General features: G+C 35.4%; 1 protein-coding gene across 1 annotated transcript in view; it reads left to right on the top strand.

The window, feature by feature from the left end:
- The window catches only part of DACH1 (dachshund family transcription factor 1), a 379,725-nt gene that overhangs the window by 186,105 nt on the left and 171,654 nt on the right, over window positions 1-21,966 (top strand). The window lies entirely within an intron of this gene.

The following is a 21,966-nucleotide window of genomic DNA, read 5'->3' on the forward strand; positions in this document are numbered from 1 at the left end:
ATTATTATATGTCCATAATACCCAGATATTTTATTAAAACAGTGGTCTTTCTGAACTACCTTCTCAAGTCCTTGACTTGGTGTAAAAAGTTGCATATTTATTTTCCTTTTCGTAATGTTTTTAGTTGTATTTTGTATCTGACCTTTACAGCAGCGTTCAGCGTTGTTGTTACTATTACAAAAACATTCTTTTCTTTGCAGGCTACTTTTGCAGACTCCAGTTAATATTTTCCATGAAAGAAAGTGGTTTGATTGCTTAGAGTTCATTTTTCAAAGTACAGGTGGAGTGACAGATGATGGTGTCAAAGTGAAATTTAACAATGTCTCCTGCTCAGTGTGTTGGGTATCGACTTTAGGTAATTCAGAACACAAGCTTGAAAGCAAAATATTTCATACTTTCATGTACCCTGTGACAAAAGGAAAACATACATACACAATAAATTTTACCGTGCTTTGCAGTTCCTATCGTATTTTATTTTAATATACACATTCTTAAAATGTAGTTAACAGGTTTTTCCATTTCTTAAGCAGCCATCAGCAACTCTTGTTCTTTTTCAAAAAAGAATTGTTTCAGTATACTTTATGAAATTGTTTGGACAATTTGTTTTGCTAAAGCATACTTCAAAGCTAGGATAACTTTTTGTTGTTGTTGATTAAATCTTTAATCATCTGTGTGTGTCTGCTGTAAAATGTTTTGTTATGCCATTTCATTGTATTGGCTCCTTTTATCATGTTGAGACAGTATTAACTCAGCAACAGAAATTCAATGACAGAGAGGTACATTCAGAAGACTGCAGACAAGATTGGTGTATACTGGAATAAAATGTCTTCAGATAGGCTTTTTTGCTTTTATTTTGGCCCTTTGTCTAGTTTGTTTTTTTTTTTTTTTTGGTTTTTCATCTCCTAAATACATTTGAAATGAATCTTAGAGAGTTATGTACTAGCCTTAACATAAATAAATATGTGTTTGTGAACGATGTTTCTGCACAGTTCAGTAGACATCAGTAGGGTATTATTTAGAAATAATATGAATAGCAGTTCAGAGAACAGGTTCACCTAGGCACATGCTATTGTAAATAGCAACAATATATATACATTGCTGCATAAGGAGATGACATGATTGGTTTTGTTTTCCTTTTAAATAAAAGCTTAAAAATGCCTCTGTGATGGTGAAGAAAATAGTCTTAAATTGTGTGTAAGTACTCGGATAGCAACGGGGATTGTCACTTGAATATTAGTGGAAAGATTGTCCTCTTAGAGAGAAGACAAGAGAGGGTACAGAGGAGGTATCTTAGAAATGTGGGAGGAGGAGATAGGTACAAATGAAGTGCAAAGACCAGGTGGCCCCCAGCGTGCTGGGAGAAGAGGGAAGCAATGAGAAAGAGTGGAAAGTGTAAATGCAAACTGGGAAGATAAAGAATGTGTACTAGAACTAGAAGCTAGTTTAGGTTTTCAGACATAGATGAATGCATTATGTGAAATGAAATGTTCAAATACGGGCTTATAGAACTGTTATTCTGTTTGGCAGTTCTAGGGACAAACCACATGTGAATCCATGGAAATGGAAAAGTTAACAGGTAATCAACAACTAACCATGCAGGGTAGTTGAAGGAGAGTGGATGGAGGGAATATGTGAACTCCTTTGAATGAAAAGGAAAAAAAATCTATTTTGAAATCATTATTTGAGGCATAATTTAGATAACTAATATGCTCTTACACAGCTTAATCATTTCCTGTTTAAGAAAATCCATTCTAGCTATTTTAGTCAGACAAAGTTAGCAAAGTAAGATTATTTATTGTCAATGTCAAAATTTCCTCTCAACCCTTTAACTTACTTGTTAGATTCAGTTAATTTCTCAATTTAACTGAATGAAGAATTAATTTCGTTCAGAAAAAAATGGCTCTTCTGAGTAGAGCGAAAAGCTTTCCAGTTGTCTCCATTCTATGAGGAATCGGTCTGGCAATACGGTTTGCTTGTCTGCTTCCAGTCTTGAGCTATACCCTTCATATGGAGGATTTCTCAAAAATAGTTTGTTTTTGTTTCTTTTACAGTCAACCCTATCTAGTATCCAGTGTTGGTTATGCATATGGAATCACAGAAGTGATTCTTGCTGCTACTAATGCCAGGGTATTATTTGGTTCAGGAAGAGTTAAGTCTTTGTGTATTAGTTGCATTTTTGAAAATTAGCATACTGTATTATCTTGACAAGAACTCATATTTCAAAGGTGTTGCTTTGTAGTAGGTGTGTGCTCTTTTTCTTCTGCATTTTTTTCAGATGCTTATTTATGTCTTTTCAAATAAATATTATCAGGTCCACATACTATTAATGTTTTAAATAATGACTTGTTAGGCAGGAATATGAAATATTACATTACTGAATGTTGACAGAAGGAAAGAATAAAACAAAAGAAAATAACCTGTTTTTGCTTTATATTTTAAATTATGTTATGTGCCTGACCAAACTGAAAAGGAGCAAACAAACAATCCAACCAGGCTAAAAGCTTAACTGATACATCTTAGCCCATATGTAGCAGGCATTATGGTGTGCATGGATCGATCCTATCTTGTTCTTAGGCTGCTCCAATGCCTATGTGAGAGCAGATAAATAAAATAAGGACTCCAGAGTTCATTTTTCAGGTTTACTTCTGAGTTGTCTTGCTTTTTGGTTTCAATAAAATGTTTAACGTGAATTGTTTTTTGTGGACTACCATTGTATAATTATACAGAGCACTACACAAATTTATTAACTTGATCCTTTGAAGCAATGACCAGAAGGTTAGTGAATGAAGGGAGTTAAAGGAAGCCAATGATACTAATAAGTAATTATTTTATATCCCTCAGTTTTGTTGGTAACCTTGAGCTTGCATCCTCCCATCAGAATTATCATTTTAGAAGTGTGAAAAAAATGAAAGAAAAAAAAAGAAATTACAGAGGAACCAGGGTGAGGTATTAGCACACTGAGTAAAATATATGGCTGCAACGCCTTTCTCCCCCATCCACAATCAATTGGATTCTTTTAGCTTAATATTTACTTGCTAAGATGAGATGCTAGTCTGCATGGTGATAAACAGTCTGCTACTGGCATCTGAAGGTGACCTGTCAGTTCATATGGACAAATCTGCTGCTTACTGAAATGTACAAAATAAATCATTAAAGCAGGCAGGTGCTCATTCCCAGATTTAAATCACCATAGATTTATGATTTGAATTAATGCTTCATTTGGTCATAGAAATAGATGCTGAGACAAATGATATGCAGTGGTTGGGGCTTCCATACTGTAACCATCCTAATATTGATTACTGAGATGTCTTTGCAATCTCTTGTTTATATCAAGTACTGTCTTGTGACAGCTTGGCTGATATGAGCTACATTACAGATAAGAAGGAAAAATGTCCCAGGTTCTTTTTAGTGACAATTCTACATACAACATACAGGGTAGATAAATTATTGGAGTTTTCTTTAAAAAATGACTTCCATAGGGCAGCAAACAAAAAAGAAAGATTATGTTGTTATTGAGTGCTTGGTTTTGGTTTTTTTAAAATAAATAATTGCAGAATTAAAAGAAAGAGAGCGACAAGGTCAAACTTAAAATTTCATTGAAGAGGTTCTACTCTTTGTCGTATTAACATCTTAGTATGGTATTAGGATCAGTTGTATGTTTACCATCTGATGCTCTGAAGCAATTCATAGGTAAAGCAGCTAAATCATTTCCTTGCTGCTTAAGTACTTACTGCCCTGCTATCATACTTCATTAACCTGCTACAGCAAAAGATAGAAGCCTTTGAAAATAAATACCTTTAAAGCTATTTCTGTGAGCTAGGCTTTGCTATCTATAACTTGGTAGGAAGTGAAGAACAGTCCATATATTTTTGCTTCACAAACATTTTATATAATGAAAACACTATGCACACACTGTAGGGAATACTCAAAGGATTTGTTAAGACCTTTGCCACTTGCTAAAATATGACTCATAAAACTTGTAAACAACTATCAACAATAGTAAATTACTTGCTTAGTAGGAAATGAGTTCATATCTATTCAAAATGTGATCTCAAAACAGATGTCCCAAGAAAATGTCATTGTTTAAACTACATTCATACAAAAAAAATTGCTATTATTTCTTTAAGGAAGTGAAGCAATCAAGAAGACTTTGGTGTTCTCAGTTTCTAAACACAGTTAGGAAATACAAGGCAACATTTTACACTTGGCTAGCATGTTAATCCATAAACAACCACAAAATGTGTTGAAAATTAAGAGGTTTTCTTGGTATGTTAGGTTTCCTCTTCATATGCATTATCTTGCAATATTTAAAATTAGGAGACAAACACAAGGCTTCCTGTGATGTGTAGTTCAAAAGTAATGATTGCTTGTATACTATTCTTTTTTTTTCATCCAGAATCAGAGATAAAATGATTTAGGTGAAATTATTTTTCTCCAGTGACCTTGTCCAATAATAGAACAGTACAAAATGCAGTAATTTCCTTTTTCTAAACACACGTGTCTTCTTTGAAGGAAAGAATTACTTTTACGGTTTCAGGAAAAAGTCTTGGAGACCTTGAAAAAGCAAATAAAAGGAAACAGAGAATGCAGGCCACTGAGCACAGCTCTGCAGTTGCACATCTGATTCTCTGCCTTGGCAATGTTAATGAACCTCAAATCCTCCCTATAATTAGATGAGGGAATTGCTTATATTTTCAAACAGATGATGCTGCTATAATGAAACGATTGACAGGGAACTTAAGAGTGTCTACAGTAGTCATTTGGTTTCCGGGTTTTGGGTTGGTTTTTTTTTTTGTTTGTTTGTTTGTTTTGGGTTTTTTTTTTGTCTTTTTGTTTTGGTTTGGTTTGGTTTGGTTTGGTTGGTTGGTTGGTTATTATTTTTTTTTAATGTAAAAGAAGATTGGCTGTACATACAAGTCCTGGGAGAGGTAGCAATTTACACAGAAAGCTATGACAGGTGTCTTTGCATAACATGGAAATAAAATGGAAGACAGAGGAATGATGGGCAGGTATGGCAATTTTCGGGAGGGGGTGTCCTGTGCTTATTCTGCTTGGGTTCTTTAAAAGGGGCCGAGACTCAAGAGATGGATCCGGATTGAGTGCACAGCTGTAACTGCTGATGAGCTAATTGCTCCTTATCTCTCAGCCCCATTCATCTTCATTTTTTACCAATTACTGAGAATTATCTGTGTTCTCAGTTGGATATGAGAGTTAATCCTTTTTGGTTAAGCTGGCAGTACTGTGAGCAGATTCCAAATCATAGGGTGAAAAAGCCAGAGCACGCTTGTTCTCAAACTCTCTCCCGTTCGATGACGGTATCACTAGTTCATAAGAATTTTTCTATTGTTTAACAGATTAAACACTGACTTTTTTTTTTTACTGTCATATTATTAGTAGTATATGTATTTCTCTTAGTGTAGGCTCAATGTGTATATTCCTAGGTGGACAGATATGTTCCCTTTCTGAAAGTATTCACTTGCAAAAATGAAAATAAGATAAACATTAACTTCAGACCAGAAAGATTCTTTGCGGTATGTCAGTGTTTATTGTATGATACATAGCACTTCTTTTAACGACAAGACTGTGCGTGCAACTTTGACACCATGGGACATAAGACAAATGCTTGTCAGTGACATATATCTACTTTTGTAAATTTGTTTGAAATCTGTGGATGAAAAGTGCTGTCTAGGTGCTTGCAAAGGCATAATCATACAGCCTTAAGGACAAATGTGCTATGTTGAGCACATCGTATTTCAAACTAAAGGAATGCTTTCATAAAACTGTGGTTTGGGAACACACAGAAGACTAGAAGCAGATCATTTAGTAATAATCAGGTCACTAAACTTTTTTCTAGAATTTTACTTTTCATAGGTGAAAAAAAAAGTTGAATTTTATGCCTACAACGTAATGTTTGTCTGTCAACCAAGCATATAATTTCTCCATATCTGGTTCCCTAGCTTTTGATTGTGATAGTTAATTTGCTAAAAAAAGCAACAAATTCGTTGTTATGATCTGAACATCAGTTAGTAAATTAAGGGAATTATTAGCAAAGGTTCAGCATTTAGTGTTGGAAGGTCAGTTGTAACAGGTCCCGCATCTAGATTAAATCCTCACTGTGAAGTTCGCTGAAACAAATGTAGACATTTGCATGTGAGTCACCTTAGACTCAACAGGCAGCAATAGGCAGTTGTAGGGGTGATCCATCTCCTTGTAAAGTAGATGGTAAAAGTAGATCAGATAAAGGGCATCTTACAAGTGCTTAGTCATGCAACTACTGAGTTGTAGTTATGTAAGAAAGTTAAATGAATGAATCTCACTCTCAATGTGTGCAGTTAATGTTTCCTGGAAGAAGATTTAGAGGAGTTAACAGATCTTTTCCAAGACAGTGATACAGTAATGGCAAAATAGTGTCTGAGACACAAAAGAAATAAATCTACTCTTTAGAGACAGCAGGTGAGAAGTTTAGCTATTCACACAGAAAACTATTTAGATATAAATATACTCACGTTTATTCTATAGTATAGGTATATTGCTTCTGAAAAGGGTGATTTTACTTACATGAAGTATACAAAAGAATAGGCTTCTAAAACTGCAGAAGCAGAAGGTTCGTATGTGACATTTGTGCTGTGGGCTTGCTATGAAGCTTTATCAAGTTCATGGAAAAATCTAAAGTGATAAGTCTATCTTGTCAGCAAGATAACAAAAAAGGCTATTTATATTGTTTGAACACATTTATTTTATTTCCTGTTCCATGCAAGATAATCCTAATTGGATAAATAGTTGGATAATTTAATCTTCAGTGTGATTTTTTCCAAAATGCATACTTTATTGTTATGACCATTTTCCTTTTCAGTACTGCCTTGTATGAAACTAATAAAATTGTTAAGCTTTTATTCAGTTTTGTTTCATTGTTACTTTTTATCTGTACTAAATATACTAAAACATAATATTGTGGATGTGCTATATTAAGAAATGTAAGCTTAATACACAGCTTACTTTGTTAAGTAGTTATGGTAGTCTGTAGGGTCATCTTTCATAAATATTATCTAGAAGCTACATTTTTAAAAGAAAACATTAAACTTTATGATTATTAGTTCAATTTTAGAAAATAATGGCTATGGTGGAATACATAACAAATTAACATATCTCACATGTGAATTGAATTATCATCATGAAAGTATGTGTCTTTTCTGTGTTACAGACATTTAAATGTGCTGTATTATGCATAAAAATATTTTCTCTATAGTTATAGAGATAGTAAAGAAATATAGAATACTTTTCATTCATCTTCAGGACAGGTGACTAAAAAGACCCTGATTTATTTTTGGAACAGAATTAAAACGTACATCCTTTTCTGACTGGTGTGTATGTTTCACAGTGATGTGAACTAGGCAACATATCTTAGGTTTGGGTTTAAAGGTAACTTGATAAAGATAAGTCTTGTAGGGTTTTGTTTAATCAGGTTATCCTGGGGGCAAAGAAAGTGTGCTTTCTAGAGACTGACTGTGTTTGCACCCATAAGATGCCTGCCTGTGTTCTGTGTTCAAAGGAGCATTTTCTGAGTTTCTCTAGGTAACGGGCAAAGACAACCATAGGGCCTAAGTCTGGCACCTACTATAAGAAATTTTCTTAAATTGAGTCTGTGCATGTAGAAAATTGCGTACTCTGGCAGTTCTTAAAAACGCCATTTTATAGGTCTTTTCCCATCAGCAATGTCAGCGGGATCTACATGTAGATACATTGCCCTTGTCTCAGAGTTTGCATTCAAGTCTTAGAGCTTCAACTTTTTATGATCAGGAAATCCATTACACATCTAAGTGATAAAGCAGATAAATGAGGGCCATATTGCTGCAAAAATCAGAATGGGAAATAACTGCCTCTTTTATATGGAAAGAAGTAATGTGTACAGAAGAGGGAGGGGACAAGCAAGGGGAAGATACAGTCCTCTGAAAAGGCAGTAGGCAGTTTATTGTAGAGGTTAAAGTTTCTTATTTCTTTTAAGCTCCTCCTGTGATAATAGCGGTAAAGCACTGAGCATACTCTTAGGTTACATGTCAGATACAGACATCAAATTTTCCCTTTGCTTTTGAATCTTGACTGGCAGTCCAGTTTATGTCTGAATATTCAAATACTAGAACCATGGGATTATGTACTTCCAAAGAAAACCAACTCTGCATAGTTTTTTTTTGTAAAGTGTATTGACCATCTTCTTTTTGGCTATACTGGATAGGGCATTATTCGATGTTTTCAAAAATGGAGAATTAAGGCCATGGACAGGAAAAAAGTACTGTGAGACTTGTGTAACTTTTCTGTTCAAGCAAAGGAGGAAGCTCCACAACCTCTTAAAATTCAGCTTTTGCACAGCCTCACAGGGTCTTTTAAGTTGCAGAAGCAATTTAGCCATTTCATTGAACCTATTCCTTTTTGCATTAAAACTGAAAGTGCCTGAAGTTGACACTCCTGTAAAGCGCAGCCCTGTGACTGCTGAGGTGAGAGGAGGTGGCTGTTGCACAAACGACCCTCTGGGTATCTTAGTCGTGTATTAACTGATCAACATGCCTGAAAAAAGAAGTTAATAATATAAAATGCAACTGGCGGTACCTTGAAAAATCCGTGTGTATTTTTGACAGTGAAGATGGAGACAATAGGAATACTTGACGGACCAGACAGGAGGGAACAGAAAGGATTTTAGCGTGGTTTTCCTTAACAGCAGGCCATAATCGACATGCAGACCCTTGCATTTATTCAGTGCTGAGAGAATTACTAGTTTGATAACGACTAGGAATGTTGTTATTAAAACAGTATGTGCAGTTCATTTTCAACAGTTTTGAATTAGAGTCTGCACTAATGAAACGGATACGGTTTCTTTCACAAAGGGCAGATCTGTTAGTTAATATAGCTGCAGCAGTGCCTTGTGGACCATGCATTTAGCTCTATTTGTATTTCACAGCATGATAAGCAAAGAGTGTTGATTTTCAAGGATCCTGCTGATGAAAGGTAATGGCATTATTACATCTTTATCTCAAAAACAGAACTGCATGGTAAATGATTATTTTTTCTCCCCAACCCCCTTTTTTTTTTTTGCTGTTGCACAAAGGATTTCTTGCTTAGAATCCTTTTTTTTTTTTTTTTACTTCTTTGAATCATTTTAGCCTTGGAAATGATATGTTATTATTTAATGTCTGCACAGCAAGCCTGAGAGCACCTAATAGCGAATGGATTGGAAGTGAAATGCCTCCTGCTCACAGATATGGATCGGCTCAGTCACACGCTGTACCAGCTGTCATCTCAGCCATACTGCTGTGATTTAATTAGTCTGTTTATGTCCTTTCTAATAATATTTCCATCTCTATGAAAGGGCAAATGCGACAGGGACTTTTTTTCCTCTCTGGTTCTGCAGACTGAGGAATGTGGCCTACATCTGATACGCTGAAATGCAGGATTGAATCACTGTTCCTGTCACTTCAAGCTGTTGATAAATTGTTCAGCCAAGAAGTGTACTTACTTCCTTGGGGTCATTTGTGGGCTAGGGGCCTGTAATCTGCATAGGGTATAACAAAAAAAAAAAAAAAGAGAAAGACCGATTTTCTCATCAAGGGATCAAGGCACACTAGGGTGATGAGCTTTCCAAAATGTTTAAATTTTTATAATTGCTTACAAATTGCTTTATTAGGGTTTGAAGAAAAGGTTTCATTGTACTTTTAATCCTGTGACCATTTTGAGAACACTGCTGACCTCACTTCTTAGGCAAGTTTAGTTTGCATTTTATGGACTTTGTTTGACTTTATAGATTTAGAATAAGGGCTGACACCAATATTAATGTATGCCTGGCACTTTCTTTGTTTTTATAGCTTGGTACAACTCATGGTTGATTTATGTTGATAATGCTTCTGTGAAGTAAGGAAGTGTTATCTCCATCTAATAGGTAGAGGGGAATAAAATTAAAACATAGATGACATCTGATGCTTCTGGTAATATCAGAATTAAAATTCAATAGCCTCCAACTTCTTCTTCTCTTGGTATTTTTAGCTAAAGGTGAGCTATTTCAAAACTCATCCAGATATTATTCATATATTTTTCTTTCAATGTCTCTTCAGATTCTTCTTGCTACCAAGTATGGCTTTCTCTGGAAGGGATGCTTGGCACATGTGTTAAGCAGAGGTCTTGTAAGTGTGGGGTAATGATCTTTCTGGATTTAATTTACAACTAACTGAAGATAAATTGTAAGAAAATGGCAGACAGGAGACTCAGACCATCAGCTGTCTAACCAAGTGACTGACCTAGGGGCATCTCTAAAGCTGCCAAAATAACTGTTCACAGAGACTGTCAAAAAGCCAAATCCTACTGTTAGAAAAAATACCTTCCATAATTTTGCATCTTGACCTTTTATATGAACACATAGGATGAAAAAACCAAAGTTAATACATGGTGAAATGTATTCTGTTGATGGCGTTCTCCAGATATTATTGCTTCTGTAGACAGTTTTGTAAAACAGTGTTAGTGAAGGACTGATTTGGAGAGAGACAGCACAAAGGTAGAAGCTTTGCATTGGACTAAAGTTTATTTTTTTGGTGTTTATATGGTAGCTTGAAATAAAAAAAGCTCGCTAATATCTCTTTTATAAAAGGGTAAGATTGAGGCGAGCTGCTGCTGTGATTAGATGCAAAAAATATTTGATCCATATTAGAATGTTTTTTGTTGGAGTGGACCTTAAAGATCATCTAGTTCCAAGCCCTGCTGTGGACAGGTACACATCTCACTAGACCAGGTTGCTCAGAACCCCATCCGACCTGACCTTGAATGCTTCCAGGGATGGGGCATCCATGATTTCTCTGGGCAGCCTGTTCCAGTGCCTCACCACCCTCACAGTAAAGAATTTCTTCCTAGTATCTAATCTAAACCTACCCTGTTTCAGCTGAATGCCACTGTCCTGTCACTACACGCCCTTGTAAAAATCCCTCTGCAGCTTTCTTCTAGGCTCCTTTTAGGTACTGGAAGGCCACTATAAGGTCTCCCCAGAGTTTTCACTTCTCCAGGCTGAACAGCCCCAGCTCTCTTAGCTTATCTTCATGAGAGAGGTGCTCCAGCCCTCTGATCATCTTCGTGGCCCTTCTCTGGACTTGTTCCAGCAGGTCCATGTCCTTCTTGTGGGGCCTCAGAGTTGAACACAGTACTCCAGCTGGGCTTTCACAAGAACAGAGTAGAGAGGGGGAATCACTTCCCTCAATCTGCTGGCCATGCTTTGTTTGATGCAGCCCAGGATACAGTTGGTTTTCTGGTGTTCTTTTAGTTTGACGTAGGAATGTCAACTGTTCATTTAGGAGACTGGAATGAATCCATCCAAAATTCCTGTATATCATAAACGTTGTAGGAGGCAATCTTTTTTCCATGCACTGAAGCCATTTTATAATTAATTTTGTTTTCCATGCTCTTTGATATGAGCAATATCAATCACTTATGCTTGAATGGTAGCAGTTTCCAGCAAAAGTAGAACATTTCACTAATATTCACTGAAGTTTTCCTGCCTTGTAAGCTTTCTTACAAAAAAACACGAGAATGGAAAAAAACTACTTGTCAATATTTTTCTTCAAAACCATGGTCAGTTGAGACAACACTATACTGCCACTTTTGAAATGTGGTTGCCGTAGTTGAGAAGGGCAGGATGTCAACAGCAAAGAAAGAAAAATGTAAATAAAGTCCATTTACACACACACATTTGATCACAGTACTGCATGGTGCATATATGGATGTCTCTAAACGACATGGCATCTTTATTAAATATTGTTGCTGGAAGGACAGAATCATGTTGATTCATCTGCCTTTATTATATGAAACCTCACTGTGTACTACCCATTGGTTAGTATGCAGCTTAGATAAAACACAGTTCTCCTGGGGCCTGTTATTGCCTTTGAAAATCTGTTTTGATAGGTGGAGGAATCACTCTTTTTCAAGCTTGGCAAAGAAATATAGCATGTGACTAATACATCCAATTAAAGAATAGAACAAACATAGAGAATGCTAAAAATGGCTCAAACTTCTGAGCAACTGGCAGAAAAAAATTCTTTAATTTTTATGGGCTGTAAGTGCATTGCAGAATTAAATCTAACAATAGGTTTGCATCCATTTAAAAGTCAATTCCTCTGTTTGCAAAACTGAGCATGTGTTTTAAGATGTTTTAACTAGAGATTAAGAATTCAATTTAATATAAGAAATTGCAACAAATCCGGTAATTTTCTCTCATTTCCTCTAAATTTTATGCATGCCATGGACATGTTTCAGAGCTAATATGTTCTTCACTTTGGAAAATGGCCAGCAGTTCTTTGGGCTGTGCAGTGACAAATGTTGATTATAAACCAACATTTTATACTTGTAATCTTATTACCTATCTCTATGTCTTCCGAAGTGACTTCAAGTCAACAGTAGTATGAAATTACTAGAATGGTGTTCTGATTTCTAATATAAAGTAACAATAATGATCCTTTTCTATTTTATCAAATTATTCATACGTAAAATTTTAGTCTAGAAGTTATAGTGTTGAAGACTAGTAATATCTAGAAAACACAAAGAAATACACATACACTATACAGGCTACTGATATTTTTAGTTGAAGAATAAATTCAATTAGAGTGTTAGTACTTCCATTGTTAAGTATTGAGGTTGCATCTTGTAGTTAATTGAAGTTAGATTACTTGTGACCGGGGTAAAAATAATGGGTTATTATCCAGATGTTAACTGAATTTTTGTCAGTTACTTCTGTTCCTCACTCTGTGCTAAGTGTGCAGTCCATTTTGCCAATCTGAATGTCAAATAGGTCTAAAACTTGAAATTTTAGCAATGATCAGAAAGAAGGTCATAACCTAGAGAAATGAGAAATTAGAAAGCACACATCCCATCTCATGCTTATGCGAATGTTGAGAAGGTGGAGGAAAGTGATTTCCAGTAACAAATAAATTTGTGAAAATCCAGATCTGTTGATATGCTGTTCATTAATGGCCGAAGAAAAGATTATTTAAATTACCTGCTGCAAATTATAATCTAGTTCTCCCTACAAAATGGGGAATCTGTGAAATAGCTGTTGTCATCATATTTTGTCTATTGACAGATGCTACCAAGTTGAGAGGATCATGGTAACATAAAACTTTATCTTTCACAAAGTATTGTTAGAAATGAACATGTAATGTCTCATTTATGTAGCATATCATGAGAATTTCTTAGGTTTCTGCCACAGACAATATTGGGACCCTCTTATGCTTGAATATTTGGTGACCTTTGAGTATTTATTCATAGTGAGTTAGACAGGGGTACCAATCAACTGTTGGCTTCAAAGTATATGAAGCACTTTTGGAAGTGATACTTATGATCACATACGTAAATCTGCAGATCTTCGTGATATAGACTGCAACTATGCCAATATGGTAGGAATTGTAGAAAAGCTACTGCGTGATTGTTTTCGTATTACAACTAAGTACAATAATTATGTATGCATTATAAATATCATGTTTTCCTCTTTAGCACAGTTAACAGTCCTCAGATGTTTACTTTTTGCATAGCAGGCAATTCTGAGGTACAAAATAAAAATATCCAGAGTTACTCTATGGTAACTTTGCGGATGTGAGAGAACTCCTGTGATCTGAGGTGATAATTTGACCATAGAATCAAAAAATTATAGAGCCAATAAAGTTGAAAAAGTCATCCAAGATCATCAAGTCCAGCCTTTGACCAAATACCACCATGCCCACTAAACCATATTGCAAAGTGCCATGTCTACTCATTTTTTGAACGCTTCTAGGGATGGTGACTGTACCCCTTCCCTGGGGAGCCTTTTCTGATGCTTAAACACTCTTTCAGTGAACAAGTTTGTCCTAATATCCATGCTTTGACAGAGTGCTGGGACAAGACACAAGTGCACATCAGGCCACTGCTATGCCATAGTTTGTATTGGAAAGAGATAGTGTGTCTTCAAATAGAAAAGACCAACACAGTGCATTTGTCTAGTGCCTTGGTGAGCACTCAGGGTGCTGCCTTGTGGGATTTAGTGTTCTGTTACCTCCTGCAACAAGTAGAGGAAGGATATAGGTGAGAGGGCTGTCTGTGACAGTTGACTGCCTTTTCATCTGAAAAAAAGGAATACACAGTGTTACCTGTAAGTCGTTATCACAGCTACTTTGTACGGTATCACAGTTCTGCATCACGTACAATACTCTGCTATCACTGTGCTGTAATAGTACATTTAGCCCCATGCCTTGCCTCTGGCACAGCGTAATGCATAATGGATCTGACGAAACTTAAAAAAGAACAGAAAAAAAAAAAGAAAGAAAAAAAAAAGAGCCCCAAAGCCACAATGCAGCTCTTGAAGTTACAGCACTTCTAGTGAATAAAGGAACGAAGAAGGAGAGAGGACTCTCTTGACCCTTACAGGTGAATTCATTACATTTTGAAACGTGAAGATTCTCTTACCCAAGTTTCTGTGTTAAAATAAGGGTATATGTATCTGGAAATAACCAGTGAATTTCTGGGATTTTTTTCCAGCATTATATTAACTTCTGCCATCCTAATTCTTGTTGCAACCTACTTCACTACCAATAGAGAGAGGCAATCAGAAGAATATTGTAGAATTTGTTAGTGTATATTGTATTATAAAGGTTTCTTTTTCTGGGTGGGGAGTGGGAAACATTATTTGCTTTCAACCTAAATATGACAAAACAGGATCAAAGTTGTTCTTTAAAGGTATTTTAGGGTTTTTTATACGTGTGGCATATTTTTACTCCATTAGTGAATAGTCTTGGGGAAACTGAAAATATCTTAAAATAGTGGTTTATATTTTAAAGATTTATTGAAGGACTACTCCTCTAATGAGCAGCTGTGATAATATTTCATCTTAGTTAGGGAAGGTGATTGTTTGCAGCTAAAGCCCTGAATTCCTTGCCTTCTCTTTTCATGAGTAGGATTAACGGTGTTTTTACTTCCTGGGGATGGCAGAAGACTGACTATTCTTGTGCACTGAAAGTGAGAATCTAATCTTGCTTTCTTGAGGCAAAAATGTTGCTTTAGGACCAAAACCATAAAGGCCACAAAGGCCTTGATAACACGTTCAGTAAATATTAGTGGGAGGTTTCTTCAGTGTGTGGACCCAGTGAAGAGAATAGGTCTCTTGTGAGCTCATCCATCCCACCAGAAATCTATGAAAGCTAAAATTGCACCGCTGCGGTCCACAGTTAAAATCTCATTTTATTCTGAACTTGTTCTGATGCCACAAATACTTATAAACATGAATAAGTTAAATGTCACTCGCATGATTAGGCATTTGGACTACAGTGGGTCTACGGGAAAGAGTTTGCAAGAATTCTGTTTGCAAGGCTAAGCTCCAAAGTTGTAGGGAGATGTACTTCCACGGGGCCATCAGACTGCCTCTGCAGTGTTTAGGTATTAGTTTAATCAAAGAACTGTGTGCCATTACCCCAGGATCTGTGTCAAGCTGTGGATTAGGTTTATAAGAAAAACTACAAAAGCTCCTGCTGGTTGAAAGATTATGAGTATTTAGCTACATTACTGCTCTTACAGGCATGAACACGTCCTTTCAGTAGTTTTGAATTGTAGCACTGTTACAATTAATTAATTTTGTTCATCTAGTTATAAATTAGACTAAAGTTAAAGGCCAACATTTTATTAAATACTACTGATTTTCTTATTGGTTTTGGCTGTATAACTTTAACTGTAATACACTTCTCTAAACTAGTCCCAAAGAGTATATCAATAAAAGACATTGTAGTTAGTAAAATCTAAGAACATTAAATGAAGAAAATTCACAGAGCACCAATAACCACCAGTAACTGTCATTATGTTAAACCTGTTAATTTCCCCTAATAGGGAGACTAGTATTGTAAGAACATGAGATAATACACACAAAAAGAAGAAAAGAACTTCTGTTTGTAGAAAGTGCAGGGAAATTTTTCCCATAATAAGTCATTCTATTAAACAAGAGCCATTATTGCACTCTAGCAGTACAAATGTAAAACAGAAAGTCGATTAGGAACCAAGCATCATTGTTAGCATAATATATTGTTTATATGTAAATATATTTTGCCTTCTCACATATCTTCTTTTTTTTTTTTTTTTGGAATCGCATGCTATTCAGTTAACGAGATTGTGGATCAGGAAAAGTATTTTTTTATATTGTTCAAAGCTGACCTCTGCTTTTAAAAGGCTTGATCTGCACTTTTTCATCTGTTTAGAAGCATACATTTTTGGTTAAGAAACTGAAGACAATCTCTTTGTCTTTTTCCTAAGCTGGGGAGGTTGAGATAAAAAAGAATGCCTGCTTTAAAAGTCACACATGGCTGTAATTTAAGATTTTTTTTACCTCATTGTCCATAACAGTTGAAAGAAACCTTCAATGAAAGTTTATTAACTAGGCCAATGCCTGAGGCAATAAAGGTTCATTTATTACCAGTTTCTTGGCTGTTTTTCTTCTTCTATTTTTCCGTTAAACTCATAGTGTAAGATAATACTTCACAAAATTAAACCTTTGACCTTCTGTGGAGTTAAGTCGCCTTTGATTAGATAAAGTAACAATTTATGGTCCAGCATGAGGTTGCACATGAAATGAATAATGCAACAGAGTGAATGAGAACCGGGAATCTATTGCTTTTGAAAAGATGACTGTTGTTTAAGAAAGAATGCGCTTTCTTAATTGTATTGTATTGATGCTGAGTGCATTCAAGTACGATTTTGAACTGTTACTGAAAACTGCAGTATAGCCAGGCAGTTATGCAGCATACATTGTTTAATTCTGTCACAACTGCACCAAGCCAATAATAAATTCATAGATTACAAAATCCTGTTAAAATAGAACAGTTAGTAATTTGTTGCGGTATTTGAAATGCACTGTTTGATTTCACTTTTTACTCTTCAGTACAAAGGAATAAACCCTCAGTAAAAAATAACTTGATGGAATGTAAGTCAATCATCCATTAATGGCAAATATTGGTAATAAAATAATTACATTTACATATTTTTTGAGCATTGTTGAAACTGCTAGTAGATCAAATTCAAAAAGTACAGTCAATATGAAGTTTTGTCTGCTTTTATCAAAACGAATCAAGAGGACATGACTTCTTTCTAGGACCATGTTTTATTTCTACAACTGTGTTATTGATTGTGGAGGCACATTTTAAGTATAAAGATTTTTAGTTTTGAAGATTGCGGAGGAAATTTAGCTCTTTTGCTTCTTTATCTTTAATGCAATACCCAGACCTCAAAATTCATATTGCAATTTTGAAGTAGTTACAGGAAAAAGGTCTGATTAGGCTGATGAACAACAGATGGTTTGAGCTTCCCGTACACTGGTTTTCTCCCAGTGCAAGACTGACAGTTTTCATTTTAGTTGCACCAATCTAAACTGTGGATAACTTTTTTTCTAAGTATTCCTTCTTTAACAATATTTAAAGTGCAGTAGTTATTTCACTCTTTCTTTTTACATGACATCTTTAATAATAGCCCTTTAAAAGATATTAAAAAGTTATCTGGATGAGCAGTTTAGCTGAACCATTCACACTCATCAGGAAAATACAGCTAGAGGGGCCAGACAAGAATTTTTTGATTATCCCAAAATAACAGGTACTGAAATTTTAGGGTAAACCAGTCTTCTTGTATTGGATCAATCCAGACATCTTAACAGAAAAAAGGCTTCTGCATAACTGTGAGATCCCAGATCTACATGGTACAGAAAGAATTCTCCTAGTGAAACTCAGTATATTTTAGGAGACCATTACGGTTTAGTCTGAAGTTCTCCTTTCTGCAATACAGTCTATGTAATCAGACCTCTGTCCTCCTGCAGATTGCTTTCCCCTTCTTGTTTTATGTATCACACTATATAAAACACCCATTAGATCAGAGACTAAGGTTAGGATCCTATTTCATTTGAAATAACTGGGCAGCAGCATAATAAGCTACCAAAAACTTGTACCTGAACTGCTGAAACCCACGAAACCAGTGCAATAACCCAGAGTGATCGGGGTCAAGTCCTAGGAGGTAACCCTGCCTTTCTTTCTCGGGCAGAGTTTTTCAGATTTTAGTAAGAATTTTGCCAAAGTAAGAACCTCAGTATGAAATCTGGAATTAAGTCAAGAAAAGATATGAATTATTTTCAAGTCAATACCATTGAAATAAATATAAGAAAAAGGATTAAGCATTAATTTGAAATAATGAAAGGAGTTCTTTCAGAATTTAGAGGAGATTTGGACCTCCTCCCATGCAGTGAGTAAACCGTTTCTGCAGAGCGAACTTTCCAGCAAATAAATGAAATTAAATGTAACACACTGCTGACAGTCGTATTTTGTTTTTCTGCCTGTTCTATGATTACAAAGGTAGAGTTTCTTGAAAATGTCCAAGTCCTAAATTACTCAATTTTCTATGTACCCATGAATTCATATATATATATGAGATAGTTGTATTGAGGAAATTAATAATTATTTATTGGAATGACTATTAGGAATTCTTATTACTCTTAGGCATAGTTATGTGAAGGAATTTAAAAGTGAATGAAGAAAAATTACTTAACTAATTTTGTAATTTGTCCCAGGATGAAGTTTAGGCATACAGTTAAAAATGTTTATTTTGAGACATATTCGAGGCTGAAAAAGTTACACTCATAAGTCCTTTTCCGTTTTCCTTCACAAATAAGGTGCACTGTAAGCTGCTCACATCTGAACTTAAAAAACTGAAAGTTTTAAGAGCTTTCTCTTAAGGCAGACAGGGAATAGTGTATATTATATATAAAATAGGAAGACAGAAACCCTGGATGTGATTTAGTGCCCACCAGTAATTTGTACACATTTTGAAAATCTGTCATGATATATGACGGCTCTCTCAGGCACTTTATATTTAAAACAGAATTGTTTTCTGAAGATGCTTTGTTTTTTTGTCATTGTTTTCTGTTCCATTCATTCATTTTTCAGCATTAGAGACCACACATACTGGGCATACTTCTGGTCTCATTCTCACCCACGAAATTCTGACTTCAGTAGAGTTGTATGGGTGTAAATTAGACTAGGACTTGGCAGGAAAAAGCTTGTGATTATATTTGGCAGAGACAGCAGGCTGCAACTTTATTAACATAATTAACAGCTACAAACACACCCAACAGGCCAAAGTAATCTAGTGACGGAGGAGAGAAGGTCTTAGTAGGGAAACGATCCTTTGCGCTCTCTTTTGGTGTTCTGCTTCTTGATCCTGAGTTCCTACTAGGGCTTGGCGAGCACTCAGTTGAGCTGTAATTCAAATTCATCGGCTCCTGCAAGACACCTTGAACAGACTTTTGCTGATGAGTCTATAGGAACTGTCAGCAGTACGGAGATTACTTCAGAGGTGTGATGGTTGAATCGAACTTTACTTTCTGATGTTTTGCTTTTTGAATTAAATTGTTGGACAAGATTAATTGCATGCAGTAAGAGATTTAAATGAATGGCTTTATAAAGCATTAAAGTTCTAAGTATGTCACATGGGAAAAAAGCTGTAAGGTTTAAATGAATAAATGTATTTAATGCATAAAATGTCTAGGCTAATTTTTTAATTCCTTTACTAACATCTTTTATTGAAAAACCATACTTTATTCATCCATCTTAGTTATACTGCTGTGGTTGTGGTAATTTAATATTCCTGCTCTTTGCTAATCTTCTGGTTCAACAGAAGTAAACAATAGGTTTCATAAATTAAAAATACGCTCTTCAGAACATGCTTCTAAAGATAAAAAACAAGGCTGTAAACATTTATGACTGAAACAAACTAGATTGTTCAAATACTGCCATGATGTATCATGTATATCAATATGGCACTGATATCAGTTAGAATGCAAACAAGGTTTTAAATGATGTGCCCCTTCATTTCAGCTGGAGAATCCGCTTTACACCATCTGCCTATCAGATGGTTAGGAACCAGGACTGCGTATTAATGCCACATGTTCGATTTTCATTCCTCTTGTAATGGTTAGATTCATATTGCTAATAGCTGTGCGTGAGCACTGTCGATGAAATTTGTGTGACGATGGAGTGATGAGATATTTATAAAGTGCCTGTCTCACTGCATAATCAGCAGGAAGAATGCCAGACATAAACAACTTATCAATTTCAGAATATTAATGACAACTATCATTGACTTTAATTCATTGAATATTTTGGCCTGGATACATTTTAACTGTTCAAATAAATATTTGTGAAGAATAAAAAAATACCTAAGTGGTTGCTTGGTGTGACCTTACTTCTTTGATTTCAGTTGCCTTTCTGGGTCCCATCCGATTATCTCATTTTTGAAGATAAAATTTCTGAAGTGTAGAGAAGTGTGCACCTTGGAAATCCCTTGGTTACTTATTGTAGAGTGAAGTGATATTAAATAATGTTTAGGTCAAAAGGCTTTTTCAAACAATAAATTAAAAAAAAAATCCCAAGTATTTACTTAGGTATATACCATAGTAGAACTTTAAAGTTTAGTATTTTAAAATATGCATATAGATACATAGTAGCATGTTAACTTTTATTTATAATATGTTTATCTGCCTATACTAATGAGATAAGAAAGATAAGTCGGGCTCTGTGATGAAGTCTTGTCTTGCACCATACCCCAGTATACCACAGTGCACCAGTGGCTCTGATAATTGGTGATGGGAAAAAGTAGCAGTAAAGGAGAAACTGCTGTAGGCTGGAAGGGCTGTGAGGAACAACATTAGGCTAAAATTCTGAGGATTATTCCTTACTCACGTTTCCCCCTTACTTACACCGATGCGTATATGAGACATGCATTTCAGATTCCCATAGTTTAAATTAATTTCTGTATAGCAAAGTAATCATTTCAATCACTTCTGAGGCTATATGAGAGAAGCCATGAAATTAGTCATTTAATTTCTGCTTTTTTAAAGTATCATTTATTACGACAAGCTTTATCTTGCGAAAATTGTACTACAGAACTATGCAATTTGTATTTTAGTTTCTCAGTCCCTATCCAAAGTGAAGCATTATGGCCTGTTTTGTTGAGAAGCACCAAAGCATACTTTTTTTGCAAATTTTGTAGCAAAAGAGAGTTTATATTTTAGGAGTTCTGCATGCAGGTCATTATCCCAGTGAAATATAATAATTACGGGTGGGCTCACAAGTCCTATGTCCAGCATCTGTTTAATATGTAATTTACCCCAATACTTGGAAGCACTTGAAAACTGCTGGCGTAGAAGTATAGTTACAACCTAAAGCTTGAGGCCTGCTGTTGTATTCATTGAATATAATGTATTGTAATATTCCTCCAAAGGATTGTTCTTTAAAAATACTAGTTTTAGCTTGTCAGTGATGTATACATATATTAAAAAAGGAAGTATAGGTTATTGTGTTGTTTAATGAACACAGGATGCAAACCAGAGTTCAGAGGTGCACCATCCCTTTTTCTGTGGCCAAATTTAGGGACTGTAACCAAATTTGTGTAATGTATAGCTTCATATCCTTCCTCTAAGGTAAAAATATCATTGGAAGCAATCCATGTTATTGTCAATACCTTCTTAAGATCAGAACATGCACAATTTGTACTAGTAGCAGAAGCTAAAATAAAAGTAAACCCTCATATTTATCCACCTTCTCATTTGACTTTTGGCTTTTGATACATCTTCTATCTGAAACAGCAGTTTTCTAAATAATATTGATCTGTAATTACTACTTTTTTGGTAATTCTCGTTGCACTTGGAGGTGTTAGAAGTCAGCCTGTGAGGAGGGTCAGGAAGCTGGAACTGTTTGCTGAACTTTATGTGGTCATACAAAGAAATAAGGGAACACAACCTTGTATCAAGCTGCCATATATTCAAAAGCATCTCTTCTGCTACCTCATTGATCTCCTGTTGTCCGTTCACCTTCTGCCTTCTCCCAACTAGAATTTGCCTTCTGTCCCTCCCCATCGCTAGCCAAAACCATGGCAATAGTGAACTTGTTTTCCATG

This window comes from Pipra filicauda, unplaced genomic scaffold (assembly GCF_003945595.2).
Source record: "Pipra filicauda isolate LSUMZ 115617 unplaced genomic scaffold, ASM394559v2 scaffold39_size4671491_pilon, whole genome shotgun sequence".
NCBI classification, from domain to species: Eukaryota; Metazoa; Chordata; class Aves; order Passeriformes; family Pipridae; genus Pipra; species Pipra filicauda.